A 15693-nucleotide genomic window follows, 5' to 3' on the forward strand; every position below is an offset into this window, starting at 1 on the left:
TCTTAGACTTTTTCTGTTCCTTCTTCCACCAAGTTCCGTGAACCATGGGGGCACTGGTGTAATATTGATGCTCCATTTTTGGCTGAGCCCTTTCGAGGAACCAGTTCTGTGCAGCAAATAATCACTTAAAAGCTCCACACTTAGGAATGTTACAGATTAGGTCTTACTTGCTTTAATAGTAAATATTTGCCAAAAAAATTTCCAGAGCACATGTTACTAACATTTAAAAAATTATGGACAACATAAAGATAATTTGAGTTTCATGTTTTACAACCCTGTCAACCTGAACTTGTAAGTCTTCTGTCTTACATATGCACAATTATTTCAGTAGTGTTTTCTTGGACTGAAGTAGGCTTATTTTTATTGAGAAAGTTTTATCTCTGGCATATTTATGATGAATTGCTAAACATTTTAGAAATAGTGTTAACAATTAACACTATTTATTTAACACTATTTAATTAACAATTAACACTGTCGGGTGAAAGGAGAGAAAGGCCAAGTCACTGGACCAGCAAGTCTGAAGCCAAAAGAATGGCAGTGTAGAAAAATAAGAAGTGACACAGCCAGAGGACAAGTAGAAAATGAACAAAATCAAGTTTTTATGAAATGCAAATTATCATATATGTGGGTACTGAGCACTATGCTAGCTAAATAGTGGTATAATTATGGAAAAATGGTAACTACCTTCTGGGAAATACTAAAGAAATTACCTACACATAAATTAATCACTTGAAAAACCTAGACTGAAGGGTAGAGACACCCTACATTGCAAGCCTATAATTTATCACTACTTGATAAATTACCCTCAAGACAGTAACTTCAAACAATAAGAGTTCGTCGTCTCATTTCTTTGTTGAAAGATTTATTTACTTATATTTATGTGTTCATATGTGTCTGTGTGAGTATATGTCTGTAGGTGCTGGTGCACACAACTGTTCGCCAGTGGAGGTCACAAGAGGGTGTCAGGTGTCCTTTTCTGTCACTCTTAGCCTATTTTAAGCAGAATGTCTTCCCGAACCTGGGGTGGTCAGGGAGCTGTCCTCGGCTAAGCCAACCAGCTCCCACCATCCTCCTATCTCTACCACCCATGGAGATGGAATTACGTGTGTGCAAGACATCCAGCTTGTTGCATGGGTGATAAGGTACAAACGCAAGCCCTCATGATTGTACAGAAAACATGCTGAACCACTGAGACATCTCATTTCTGTGGAAAAGGAGGCTGTTATGCTTTAGCTGGCTGACCGTGGTTGATGTCTCTTATGAGGTTGGTGTGAGGGTGTCCAAGAGGCAATGGTCTCAGCTAGAGGCTCAGCAGTGATAGGCTGGGCTTCTAGCTAACTAGGATGAGCAAAGTTATATTAACAGGTTGATATTCTCATGGACTATTAATAGAGAACCTGTGGCTGTTGGCTGTAACATCCTTCAATTCCGCGCCACTCGGGTCTCTCCAAAAATGAGCTCACATTGTCTGCTGGCTTCCCTCGGAACCAGTAGAGAAAGCATGCCAAGGCAAAAGCCACAGTCCTTAGGTAACCCAGAAGTGATGGCTCATGGCTTTCTTTGTATTCTATTCATTACAAATGAGCCAGTAAATCCAGCCCACGTGCATGATATGTAAGTACCCGAGATGTGACCATCAGAAATGTGATCCTAGGCCATCAAAAGCTTCTGTATGTGTTACTTTTGCTGTGATTTGTTATCCGCTGCTGTAGTTAAACACCATGATCACAGCAATAGAAGAATAAATTTAGTTGACCTTACACTTCCAGAGGGCTAGTGCTTTTGGTGCTTGGAACAAGGGCATGGAGATGGTGTGGTAGAAACATCAGCAACCTCGAGTTTTTCTACCTGTCTACATTGTTCCCAGAAATAACAACTCTGTCTTTTTATATATAAAAAGATGTTTAAGCCAATAACTTTGGTTCTGTTCCCTGACTTACTCATATCTTAATTACCCTTTTTTTTTTCATTTAAGTCCTGCCACATGGCTGGTTACCTGGTCCTCAGTTTCATATGATAGTCTTTTTCTGTGTCTGAGGTGAATCTCCATTCTGACTCAAACCCAGAATCTCCCCTCTCTGTGCTGGATAGCTGACCTTCTAATCCTGCCTCAGCTCATTGGCCAATCAGCCCTTTATTGACAACCTTTGATTCAGTACAAGAGATTATCTCTATAAGATAGACTGCTGAAGCAGCAGATCTTGATCCACAAGCAAGAGGTAGAAAGAGACATTGGGAATGACACAAGTCCTTTGAAACCTCACAGCCTGCCTCCAGTGACACATCTTCTCCAAGGCCACACCTCCTAATCCTTCTCAAGTATTTCCACCAACTAGAAATCAAGTATTCAAACATGGGTCTACACTACATCTTCTGACCACACCCTCTGGAGGTGATGTTAGCAAAACCAAAAAATGAAGGGTGGATTTCTTTACAGATAAGAGAGCTAAGGAGAGCTCATCTCATATGGTTCCTGGTTGGGAAAGGTATTAAGACAGATTTCATTTTTAAAAATATGGACTTCTGGACCTGGAGAAGTCCATGGCTCAACCTAGAAGCCAAGGTTGTTCTTCACAACTGCCTGTAACTCCAGTTCCAGGGGATCTGATGCTTCTTCTGACCTCTAAGGACTCCTACATACATGTAGTGCACAGACATACACTAAAAACAAAATAAAATATGAATTTCTAAAACATAAAAATATATTAGGATAGTATAAAAATAGTCATGGCTGATTTCTAGAGGGGAGAAACTATTATTCATAAAATAAAGCTAATGAAAGAATTCAACAGGACAGTTTCTTTTCATGGAAGAGACAAGTAGACTAGGCTTTCCATCAGAGGTTACCAAAATATCACCTCAAATTAAGTAATGAGACCTGAAATATAAGTAAATATCTAAGGCTATTTCTCTGGGTAAACATGCCAAAGTACAGCATATGCTTACAAGGCAGGAAATGAGCCGGTGACAGTAGTGCAGTTTCTCAACAGGAAGAATGTGAGCTGTAAAGAAAGTCCTAGCGAATCAAAGGCTCTATGTGTTTTTCATCATGCTCTTCAGACACTTTAAGTTCCTTGGATTCTGGAGAATTAAAAGCTATAGTTACTTGGAAAAAAAAATCCCATTAGAATAAAGATAAGTAAATGCTCTCCTAAGGAGGCTAATGAAGGTCAGGGAGTCCTGTGCTCTCTCAGGAGGCCAGAGTGTGAGTGGAATTTGTTCTCAACTGTAGGAAAGGATTAGAAGGAAGCTGGAGCCTCTGACAGGCAAACTGGGCCATCCTCCCGGTAGTAGTTTGAGAAGTGACTTGGTATCATAAGGCAGGACAGTAAGAAGGAGAAGAAGTAACTCACAAGACAGGGTTGGAAAACAAAAATACCGGAAATGCAAATTTAAACAAGACTCCAGAAAGTTCTTTTTTTTTTCCAGCGATTTTTTTTTAATTTATTTAATACTTAATAATTATTCTTTGGTTTCCGGGCAAACATCCCCCTCCCCCCTCCCCTTCCTTATGGGTGTTCCCCTCCCAGCCCTCCCCCCATTGCCGCCCTCCCCCCAACAGTCTAGTTCACTGGGGGTTCAGTCTTAGCAGGACCCAGGGCTTCCCCTTCCACTGGTGCTCTTACTAGGATATTCATTGCTACCTATGGGGTCAGAGTCCAGGGTCAGTCCATGTATAGTCTTTAGGTAGTGGCTTAGTCCCTGGAAGCTCTGGTTGCTTGGCATTGTTGTACATATGGGGTCTCGAGCCCCTTCAAGCTCTTCCAGTTCTTTCTCTGATTCCTTCAATAGGGGACCTATTCTCAGTTCAGTGGTTTACTGCTGGCATTCGCCTCTGTATTTGCTGTATTCTGGCTGTGTCTCTCAGGAGCGATCTACATCCGGCTCCTGTCGGTCTGTACTTCTTTGCTTCATCCATCTTGTCTAATTGGGTGGCTGTATATGTATGGGCCAAATGTGGGGCAGGCTCTGAATGGGTGTTCCTTCAGTCTCTGTTTTAATCTTTGCCTCTCCCTTCCCTGCCAAGGGTATTCTTATTCCCCTTTTAGAGAAGGAGTGAAGCACTCACATTTTGATCATCCGTCTTGAGTTTCATTTGTTCTAGGCATCTAGGGTAATTCAAGCATTTGGGCTAATAGCCACTTATCAGTGAGTGCATACCATGTATGTCTTTCTGTGATTGGGTTAGTTCACTCAGGATGATATTTTCCAGTACCAACCATTTGCCTACGAATTTCATAAACTCGTTGTTTTTGATAGCTGAGTAATATTCCATTGTGTAGATGTACCACATTTTCTGTATCCATTCCTCTGTTGAAGGGCATCTGGGTTCTTTCCAGCTTCTGGCTATTATAAATAAGGCTGCGATGAACATAGTGGAGCATGTGTCTTTTTTAAATGTTGGGGCATCTTTTGGGTATATGCCCAAGAGAGGTATAGCTGGATCCTCAGGCAGTTCAATGTCCAATTTTCTGAGGAACCTCCAGACTGATTTCCAGAATGGTTGTACCAGTCTGCAATCCCACCAACAATGGAGGAGTGTTCCTCTTTCTCTGCATCCTCGCCAGCATCTGCTGTCACCTGAGTTTTTGATCTTAGCCAATCGCACTGGTGTGAGGTGAAATCTCAGGGTTGTTTTGATTTGCATTTCCCTTATGACTAAAGATGTTGAACATTTCTTTAGGTGTTTCTCAGCCATTCGGCATTCCTCAGTTGTGAATTCTTTGTTTAGCTCTGAACCCCATTTTTTAATAGGGTTATTTGTTTCCCTGCGGTCTAACTTCTTGAGTTCTTTGTATATTTTGGATATAAGGCCTCTATCTGTTGTAGGATTGGTAAAGATCTTTTCCCAATCTGTTGGTTGCCGTTTTGTCCTAACCACAGTGTCCTTTGCCTTACAGAAGCTTTGTAGTTTTATGAGATCCCATTTGTCGATTCTTGATCTTAGAGCATAAGCCATTGGTGTTTTGTTCAGGAAATTTTTTCCAGTGCCCATGTGTTCCAGATGCTTCCCTAGTTTTTCTTCTATTAGTTTGAGTGTGTCTGGTTTGATGTGGAGGTCCTTGATCCACTTGGACTTAAGCTTTGTACAGGGTGATAAGCATGGATCGATCTGCATTCTTCTACATGTTGCCCTCCAGTTGAACCAGCACCATTTGCTGAAAATGCTATCTTTTTTCCATTGGATGGTTTTGGCTCCTTTGTCAAAAATCAAGTGACCATAGGTGTGTGGGTTCATTTCTGGGTCTTCAATTCTATTCCATTGGTCTATCTGTCTGTCTCTGTACCAATACCATGCAGTTTTTATCACTATTGCTCTGTAATACTGCTTGAGGTCAAGGATAGTGATTCCCCCTGAAGTCCTTTTATTGTTGAGGATAGCTTTAGCTATCCTGGGTTTTTTGTTATTCCAGATGAATTTGCAAATTGTTCTGTCTAACTCTTTGAAGAATTGGATTGGTATTTTGATGGGGATTGCATTGAATCTGTAGATTGCTTTTGGTAAAATGGCCATTTTACTATATTAATCCTGCCAATCCATGAGCATGGGAGATCTTTCCATCTTCTGAGGTCTTCTTCAATTTCTTTCCTCAGTGTCTTGAAGTTCTTATTGTACAGATCTTTTACTTGCTTGGTTAAAGTCACACCGAGGTACTTTATATTATTTGGGTCTATTATGAAGGGTGTCGTTTCCCTAATTTCTTTCTCGGCTTGTTTCTCTTTTGTGTAGAGGAAGGCTACTGATTTATTTGAGTTAATTTTATACCCAGCCACTTTGCTGAAGTTGTTTATCAGCTTTATTAGTTCTCTGGTGGAACTTTTGGGATCACTTAAATAAACTATCATATCATCTGCAAATAGTGATATTTTGACTTCTTCTTTTCCGATCTGTATCCCCTTGACCTCCTTTTGTTGTCTGATTGCTCTGGCTAGAACTTCAAGAACTATATTGAATAAGTAGGGAGAGAGTGGGCAGCCTTGTCTAGTCCCTGATTTTAGTGGGATTGCTTCAAGTTTCTCTCCATTTAGTTTAATGTTAGCAACTGGTTTGCTATATATGGCTTTTACTATGTTTAGGTATGGGCCTTGAATTCCTATTCTTTCCAGGACTTTTATCATGAAGGGGTGTTGAATTTTGTCAAATGCTTTCTCAGCATCTAATGAAATGATCATGTGGTTTTGATCTTTCAGTTTGTTTATATAATGGATCACGTTGATGGTTTTCCGTATATTAAACCATCCCTGCATGCCTGGGATGAAGCCTACTTGATCATGGTGGATGATTGTTTTGATGTGCTCTTGGATTCGGTTTGCCAGAATTTTATTGAGTATTTTTGCGTCGATATTCATAAGGGAAATTGGTCTGAAGTTCTCTTTCTTTGTTGGGTCTTTGTATGGTTTAGGTATAAGAGTAATTGTGGCTTCATAGAAGGAATTCGGGAGTGATCCATCTGTTTTAATTTTGTGGAATAGTTTGGATAATATTGGTATGAGGTCTTCTATGAAGGTTTGATAGAATTCTGCACTAAACCCGTCTGGACCTGGGCTGTTTTTGGTAAAGGGAGACCTTTAATGACTGCTTCTATTTCCTTAGGAGTTATGGGGTTGTTTAACTGGTTTATCTGTTCCTGATTTAACTTCGGTACCTGGTATTTGTCTAGGAAATTGTCCATTTCCTGTAGATTTTCAAGTTTTGTTGAATATAGGCTTTTATAGTAAGATCTGATGATTTTTTGAATTACCTCTGAATCTGTAGTTATGTCTCCCTTTTCATTTCTGATTTTGTTAATTTGGACACACTCTCTGGGTCCTCTTGTTAGTCTGGCTAAGGGTTTATCTATCTTGTTGATTTTCTCAAAGAACCAACTTTTGGTTCTGTTGATTCTTTCTATGGTCCTTTTTGTTTCTACTTGGTTGATTTCAGCTCTGAGTTTGATTATTTCCTGCCTTCTACTCCTCCTGGGTGTATTTGCTTCTTTTTCCTTTAGAGCTTTTAGGTGTGCTGTCAAGCTGCTGACATATGCTCTTTCCTGTTTCTTTCTGCAGGCACTCAGCGCTATGAGTTTTCCTCTTAGCACAGCTTTCATTGTGTCCCATAAGTTTGGGTATGTTGTACCTTCATTTTCATTAAATTCTAAAAAGTTTTTAATTTCTTTCTTTATTTCTTCCTTGAATAGGTTATCATTGAGTAGAGCATTGTTCAATTTCCAATATATGTGGGCATTCTTCCCTTATTGTTATTGAAGACCAGTTTTAGGCCGTGGTGGTCTGATAGCACGCATGGGATTATTTCTATCTTTCTGTACCTGTTGAGGCCCATTTTTTGACCAACTATCTGGGCAATTTTGGAGAAAGTACCATGAGCAGCTGAGAAGAAGGTATATCCTTTTGCTTTAGGATAGAATGTTCTATAAATATCTGTTAAGACCATTTGGCTCATGACTTCTCTTAGTCTGTCTACGTCTCTGTTTAATTTCTGTTCCCATGATCTCTCCATTGATGAGAGTAGGGTGTTGAAATCTCCCAATATTATTGTGTGAGGTGCAATGTGTAGTTTGAGCTTTAGTAAGGTTTCTTTTTTTTTTTTTTTTTAACTTGAGTATTTCTTATATACATTTCAAGTGTTATTCCCTTTCCCGGTTTCCAGGCAAACATCCCCCTCCCCCCTCCCCTTCCTTATGGGTGTTCCCCTCCCAACCCTCCCCCCATTGCCGCCCTCCCCCCATAGACTAGTTCACTGGGGGTTCAGTCTTAGCAGGACCCAGGGCTTCCCCTTCCACTGGTGCTCTTACTAGGATATTCATTGCTACCTATGGGGTCAGAGTCCAGGGTCAGTCCATGTATAGTCTTTAGGTAGTGGCTTAGTCCCTGGAAGCTCTGGTTGCTTGGCATTGTTGTACTTTTGGGGTCTCGAGCCCCTTCAAGCTCTTCCAGTTCTTTCTCTGATTCCTTCAATAGGGGACCTATTCTCAGTTCAGTGGTTTGCTGCTGGCATTCGCCTCTGTATTTGCTGTATTCTGGCTGTGTCTCTCAGGAGCGATCTACATCCGGCTCCTGTCGGTCTGCACTTCTTTGCTTCATCCATCTTGTCTAATTGGGTGGCTGTATATGTATGGGCCAAATGTGGGGCAGGCTCTGAATGGGTGTTCCTTCAGTCTCTGTTTTAATCTTTGCCTCTCCCTTCCCTGCCAAGGGTATTCTTTTTCCTCCTTTAAAGAAGGAGTGAAGCATTCACATTTTGATCATCCGTCTTGAGTTTCGTTTGTTCTAGGGATCTAGGGTAATTCAAGCATTTGGGCTAATAGCCACTTATCAATGAGTGCATACCATGTATGTCTTTCTGTGATTGGGTTAGCTCACTCAGGATGATATTTTCCAGTTCCAACCATTTGCCTACGAATTTCATAAACTCGTTGTTTTTGATAGCTGAGTAATATTCCATTGTGTAGATGTACCACATTTTCTGTATCCATTCCTCTGTTGAAGGGCATCTGGGTTCTTTCCATTTTCTGGCTATTATAAATAAGGCTGCGATGAACATAGTGGAGCACGTGTCTCTTTTATATGTTGAGGCATCTTTTGGGTATATGCCCAAGAGAGGTATAGCTGGATCCTCAGGCAGTTCAATGTCCAATTTTCTGAGGAACCTCCAGACTGATTTCCAGAATGGTTGTACCAGTCTGCAATCCCACCAACAATGGAGGAGTGTTCCTCTTTCTCTGCATCCTCGCCAGCATCTGCTGTCACCTGAGTTTTTGATCTTAGCCAATCGCACTGGTGTGAGGTGAAATCTCAGGGTTGTTTTGATTTGCATTTCCCTTATGACTAAAGATGTTGAACATTTCTTTAGGTGTTTCTCAGCCATTCGGCATTCCTCAGTTGTGAATTCTTTGTTTAGCTCTGAACCCCATTTTTTAATAGGGTTATTTGTTTCCCTGCGGTCTAACTTCTTGAGTTCTTTGTATATTTTGGATATAAGGCCTCTATCTGTTGTAGGATTGGTAAAGATCTTTTCCCAATCTGTTGGTTGCCGTTTTGTCCTAACCACAGTGTCCTTTGCCTTACAGAAGCTTTGCAGTTTTATGAGATCCCATTTGTCGATTCTTGATCTTAGAGCATAAGCCATTGGTGTTTTGTTCAGGAAATTTTTTCCAGTGCCCATGTGTTCCAGATGCTTCCCTAGTTTTTCTTCTATTAGTTTGAGTGTGTCTGGTTTGATGTGGAGGTCCTTGATCCACTTGGACTTAAGCTTTGTACAGGGTGATAAGCATGGATCGATCTGCATTCTTCTACATGTTGCCCTCCAGTTGAACCAGCACCATTTGCTGAAAATGCTATCTTTTTTCCATTGGATGGTTTTGGCTCCTTTGTCAAAAATCAAGTGACCATAGGTGTGTGGGTTCATTTCTGGGTCTTCAATTCTATTCCATTGGTCTATCTGTCTGTCTCTGTACCAATACCATGCAGTTTTTATCACTATTGCTCTGTAATACTGCTTGAGTTCAGGGATAGTGATTCCCCCTGAAGTCCTTTTATTGTTGAGGATAGCTTTAGCTATCCTGGGTTTTTTGTTATTCCAGATGAATTTGCAAATTGTTCTGTCTAACTCTTTAAAGAATTGGATTGGTATTTTGATGGGGATTGCATTGAATCTGTAGATTGCTTTTGGTGAAATGGCCATTTTTACTATATTAATCCTGCCAATCCATGAGCATGGGAGATCTTTCCATCTTCTGAGGTCTTCTTCAATTTCTTTCCTCAGTGTCTTGAAGTTCTTATTGTACAGATCTTTTACTTGCTTGGTTAAAGTCACACCGAGGTACTTTATATTATTTGGGTCTATTATGAAGGGTGTCGTTTCCCTAATTTCTTTCTCGGCTTGTTTCTCTTTTGTGTAGAGGAAGGCAACTGATTTATTTGAGTTAATTTTATACCCAGCCACTTTGCTGAAGTTGTTTATCAGCTTTATTAGTTCTCTGGTGGAACTTTTGGGATCACTTAAATATACTATCATGTCATCTGCAAATAGTGATATTTTGACCTCTTCTTTTCCGATCTGTATCCCCTTGACCTCCTTTTGTTGTCTGATTGCTCTGGCTAGAACTTCAAGAACTATATTGAATAAGTAGGGAGAGAGTGGGCAGCCTTGTCTAGTCCCTGATTTTAGTGGGATTGCTTCAAGTTTCTCTCCATTTAGTTTAATGTTAGCAACTGGTTTGCTGTATATGGCTTTTACTATGTTTAGGTATGGGCCTTGAATTCCTATTCTTTCCAGGACTTTTATCATGAAGGGGTGTTGAATTTTGTCAAATGCTTTCTCAGCATCTAATGAAATGATCATGTGGTTCTGTTCTTTCAGTTTGTTTATATAATGGATCACGTTGATGGTTTTCCTTATATTAAACCATCCCTGCATGCCTGGGATGAAGCCTACTTGATCATGGTGGATGATTGTTTTGATGTGCTCTTGGATTCGGTTTGCCAGAATTTTATTGAGTATTTTTGCGTCGATATTCATAAGGGAAATTGGTCTGAAGTTCTCTTTCTTTGTTGTGTCTTTGTGTGGTTTAGGTATAAGAGTAATTGTGGCTTCGTAGAAGGAATTCGGTAGGGCTCCATCTGTTTCAATTTTGTGGAATAGTTTGGATAATATTGGTATGAGGTCTTCTATGAAGGTTTGATAGAATTCTGCACTAAACCCGTCTGGACCTGGGCTCTTTTTGGTTGGGAGACCTTTAATGACTGCTTCTATTTCCTTAGGAGTTATGGGGTTGTTTAACTGGTTTATCTGTTCCTGATTTAACTTCGATACCTGGTATCTGTCTAGGAAATTGTCCATTTCCTGAAGATTTTCAAGTTTTGTTGAATATAGGCTTTTATAGTAAGATCTGATGATTTTTTGAATTTCCTCTGAATCTGTAGTTATGTCTCCCTTTTCATTTCTGATTTTGTTAATTTGGACGCACTCTCTGTGTCCTCTCGTTAGTATGGCTAAGGGTTTATCTATCTTGTTGATTTTCTCAAAGAACCAACTTTTGGTTCTGTTGATTCTTTCTATGGTCCTTTTTGTTTCTACTTGGTTGATTTCAGCTCTGAGTTTGATTATTTCCTGCCTTCTACTCCTCCTGGGTGTATTTGCTTCTTTTTGTTCTAGCGCTTTTAGGTGTGCTGTCAAGCTGCTGACATATGCTCTTTCCTGTTTCTTTCTGCAGGCACTCAGCGCTATGAGTTTTCCTCTTAGCACAGCTTTCATTGTGTCCCATAAGTTTGGGTATGTTGTATCTTCATTTTCATTAAATTCTAAAAAGTTTTTAATTTCTTTCTTTATTTCTTCCTTGACCAGGTTATCATTGAGTAGAGCATTGTTCAATTTCCACGTATATGTGGGCATTCTTCCCTTATTGTTATTGAAGACCAGTTTTAGGCCGTGGTGGTCCGATAGCACGCATGGGATTATTTCTATCTTTCTGTACCTGTTGAGGCCCGTTTTTTGACCAATTATATGGTCAATTTTGGAGAAAGTACCATGAGGAGCTGAGAAGAAGGTATATCCTTTTGCTTTAGGATAGAATGTTCTATAAATATCCGTTAAGTCCATTTGGCTCATGACTTCTCTTAGTCTGTCGACATCACTGTTTAATTTCTGTTTCCATGATCTGTCCATTGATGAGAGTGGGGTGTTGAAATCTCCCACTATTATTGTGTGAGGTGCAATGTGTGTTTTGAGCTTTAGTAAGGTTTCTTTTACGTATGTAGGTGCCCTTGTATTTGGGGCATAGATATTTAGGATTGAGAGTTCATCTTGGTGGATTTTTCCTTTGATGAATATGAAGTGTCCTTCCTCATCTTTTTTGATGACTTTTAGTTGGAAATTGATTTTATTTGATATTAGAATGGCTACTCCAGCTTGCTTCTTCTGACCATTTGCTTGGAAAGTTGTTTTCCAGCCTTTCACTCTGAGGTAGTGTCTGTCTTTGTGTCTGAGGTGTGTTTCCTGTAGGCAGCAGAATGCAGGGTCCTCGTTGCGTATCCAGTTTGTTAATCTATGTCTTTTTATTGGGGAGTTGAGGCCATTGATATTGAGAGATATTAAGGAATAGTGATTATTGTTTCCCTTTATATTCATATTTGGATGTGAGGTTATGTTTGTGTGCTTTCATTCTCTTTGTTTTGTTGCCAAGACGATTAGTTTCTTGCTTCTTCTAGGGTATAGCTTGCCTCCTTATGTTGGGCTTTACCATTTATTATCCTTTGTAGTGCTGGATTTGTAGAAAGATATTGTGTAAATTTGGTTTTGTCATGGAACATCTTGGTTTCTCCATCAATGTTAATTGAGAGTTTTGCTGGATACAGTAACCTGGGCTGGCATTTGTGTTCTCTTAGGGTCTGTATGACATCAGTCCAGGATCTTCTGGCCTTCATAGTTTCTGGCGAGAAGTCTGGTGTGATTCTGATAGGTCTCCCTTTATATGTTACTTGACCTTTTTCCCTTACTGCTTTTAATATTCTTTCTTTATTTTGTGCATTTGGTGTTTTGACAATTATGTGACGGGAGGTGTTTCTTTTCTGGTCCAATCTATTTGGAGTTCTGTAGGCTTCTTGTATGTCTATGGGTATCTCTTTTTTTAGGTTAGGGAAGTTTTCTTCTATGATTTTGTTGAAGATATTTACTGGTCCTTTGAGCTGGGAGTCTTCACTCTCTTCTATACCTATTATCCTTAGGTTTGATCTTCTCATTGAGTCCTGGATTTCCTGTATGTTTTGGACCAGTAGCTTTTTCCGCTTTACATTATCTTTGACAGTTGAGTCAATGATTTCTATGGAATCTTCTGCTCCCGAGATTCTCTCTTCCATCTCTTGTATTCTGTTGGTGAAGCTTGTATCTACAGCTCCTTGTCTCTTCTTTTGATTTTCTATATCCAGGGTTGTTTCCATGTGTTCTTTCTTGATTGCTTCTATTTCCATTTTTAATTCCTTCAACTGTTTGATTGTGTTTTCCTGGAATTCTTTCAGGGATTTTTGTGTCTCCTCTCTATGGGTTTCTACTTGTTTATTCATGTTTTCCTGGAATTCTTTCAGGCATTTTTGCGATTCCTCTCTGTAGGCTTCTACTTGTTCTCTAAGTGAGTTCTTCACGTCTTTCTTGAAGTCCTCCAGCATCATGATCAAATATTATTTTGAAACTAGATTTTGCTTTTCTGGTGTGTTTGGATATTCCATGTTTGTTTTGGTAGGAGAATTGGGCTCCGATGATGCCATGTAGTGTTGGTTTCTGTTGCTTGGGTTCCTGCGCTTGCCTCTCGCCATCAGATTATCTCTAGTGTTACTTTGTTCTGCTATTTCTGACAGTGGCTAGACTGTCCTATAAGCCTGTGTGTCAGAAGTGCTGTAGACCTGTTTTCCTGTTTTCTTTCAGCCAGTCATGGGGACAGAGTGTTCTGCTTTCGGGCGTGTAGTTTTTCCTCTCTACAGGTCTTCAGCTGTTCCTGTGGGCCTATGTCTGGAGTTCACCAGGCAGGTCACTTGCAGCAGAAAAGTTGGTCCGAACTGTGGTCCGGAGGCTCAAGTTTGCTCGTGGGGTATTGCCTAAGTCCTCTCCGCGGCGGCAGCAACCGGGAAGATCTGCGCCGCTCTTTCCGAGAGCCTCCGTGCACCAGGGTTCCAGATGTCGTTTGGTGTTTTCCTCTGGCGTCTGGATGTGGGCAGAGTGCAGTCTCTTCTGGTTTCCCAGGCGTGTCTGCCTCTCTGAAGGTTTAGCTCTCCCTCCCATGGGATTTGGGTGCAGAGAACTGTTTATCCGGTCTGTTTCCTTCAGGTTCCGGCGGTGTCTCAGGCGCAGGGGTCCTGCCGCTCCTGGGGCCTCCCCTACGGGATCCCAGAGGCCTTATACAGATTCCTCTTGGGCCAGGGATGTGGGCAGGGGTGGGCAGTGTTGGTGGTCTCTTCCGCTCTGCAGCCTCAGGAGTGCCCACCTGGCCATGTGGTGAGGTCTCTCTCCCACGGGGTTTGGGAGCAGAGAGCTGCTGTGGGCCGGGTTCCGAGGGTGTGGGCCAGAAAGTTCTTATTGGGAAAAAGGCACACACTAAAAAACTGGAAAATCAAAAACAAAAAATGAGAACAGGAAGTTAATATTAGCAAATAGTACACTGTTATTTATGCCAAATTAAAATGAGACGGGTTTCTGGTAACAGTGATCCCCTCCCTCATGTGAGTTCCACATGGATTCTTTTAAGACAGTGTGACCCAATGTAAGGGGCTTCATGATGATCATGGGATTTAGAGGGAGAGGGTAATTTGTTTAAAGTAGATCCAATGGAAAACAGAGAACTCAAACTTTTTGTTGTTTTAAGACCATAGAAAAGAGAGTAAGAGAGGCAGAGGTTTCAAATTCTGCAGTTCTTATGGCCCATCTAATGGTAGTTTACAAAGTTTGAAAATAGAAAACAGTGCTCCTGGTTAGGCATGGAGAATTCCATGGAGAGTGGAAAGGCTGTGTTTGTCTCTACCTTACTGCCCTGCCCCCAAATAAAAAGTGAAGCCTAGGACCCATTGTCGGTGAGGGGATCCCAAAGAAGAGACCTAATTACATCCTACCACAAGGAGGCTCAGAAAAGGGAGACAAAAAAACACCTCTGAAGACAGGAATCAAGGAGTGGAGCCCAAAAAAGGAGAGTAAAAGGAGCAAATTAATTTTCAGGGACAGCCACCACCACCCCCCACCATATCTCCTGCACCTGCCTAGAAAGAAACCTGACGTGTTCTCTCTAGCAGAATGAGAAAGACACTGTGTGAGAATACATCAGAGCAAGGAACAGACAAAGAGCTGTAAAGAGCAAGTGGGAGATAGCCAGTCCTAATCACAAACTCCTTTTCCATGACCCAGACAACCAAGAACTTAGAAGAGCCTATGTATACTGGCCATTGGGGTATCTAGTACAGTGGCTATATCCACGCCCAGTCTACCAGCCCAGAAACGTGCTAGGCAATAACCGAACACACACACACACACACACACACACACACACACACACACACACTCACCTGTCATTTGGGAACTCATTCTTCAATCACAAACCAAAGCTTAATTATTAGAACTGTCTCTAATATGAAAGACGACAACCAGAAATAAATGAATACATAATTAGTCCAGCCAGATTCAGTCACCAAATGTGTTGACTTGCAGTGTTTTCCTTTTTGGAGCATTCAAATGTCAGAATTGTGGCTGAAGGATTGTCAGTCTGTATTTGCATCAACACACCTGTTTTTATTGCTAGGTTGCTTTGCCTCACATCCTGTGTTTGCTTGTGCTTAAGAAACAATAAAAGAAAGTAAAAGTCGAAGCGATGTGCTGCCGACTCGGGAGAAGGAGTCTCCAAACTGTTAGCACAGTGGTGACCTGTGGGGAGTCAGAAGAGCTGAGTAGGGATCTTAAGTAACCTTCTAAAATATTGGTCTCATGGGTGATCTTAAACCTTTTGATATCTGAAACTGCTTCCAAATATGAACTCTGCTTCAAAAAAGCATTTATGTAGGAGAATTTGATAAAACTCGGTGATGATGGATTTATGTAAACCTGTAAGGTAGAATTTTATGGATACATAGCATTTGCAAGCACAAATGGCTTATTTTCAAAAGGGATTTCTTTCATTTGGGAGTATGTATTTACTTCAAATGCATATGTAGTTGATGTAG

General features: G+C 40.8%; 1 protein-coding gene across 7 annotated transcripts in view; it reads left to right on the forward strand.

The window, feature by feature from the left end:
* Lekr1 (leucine, glutamate and lysine rich 1) overlaps positions 1–15693 on the forward strand; it is a 181387-nt gene that overhangs the window by 154449 nt on the left and 11245 nt on the right. The gene's annotated exons all lie outside the window — the stretch shown is intronic.

This window comes from Rattus norvegicus, chromosome 2 (assembly GCF_036323735.1).
Source record: "Rattus norvegicus strain BN/NHsdMcwi chromosome 2, GRCr8, whole genome shotgun sequence".
In the NCBI taxonomy this organism is placed as follows: Eukaryota; Metazoa; Chordata; class Mammalia; order Rodentia; family Muridae; genus Rattus; species Rattus norvegicus.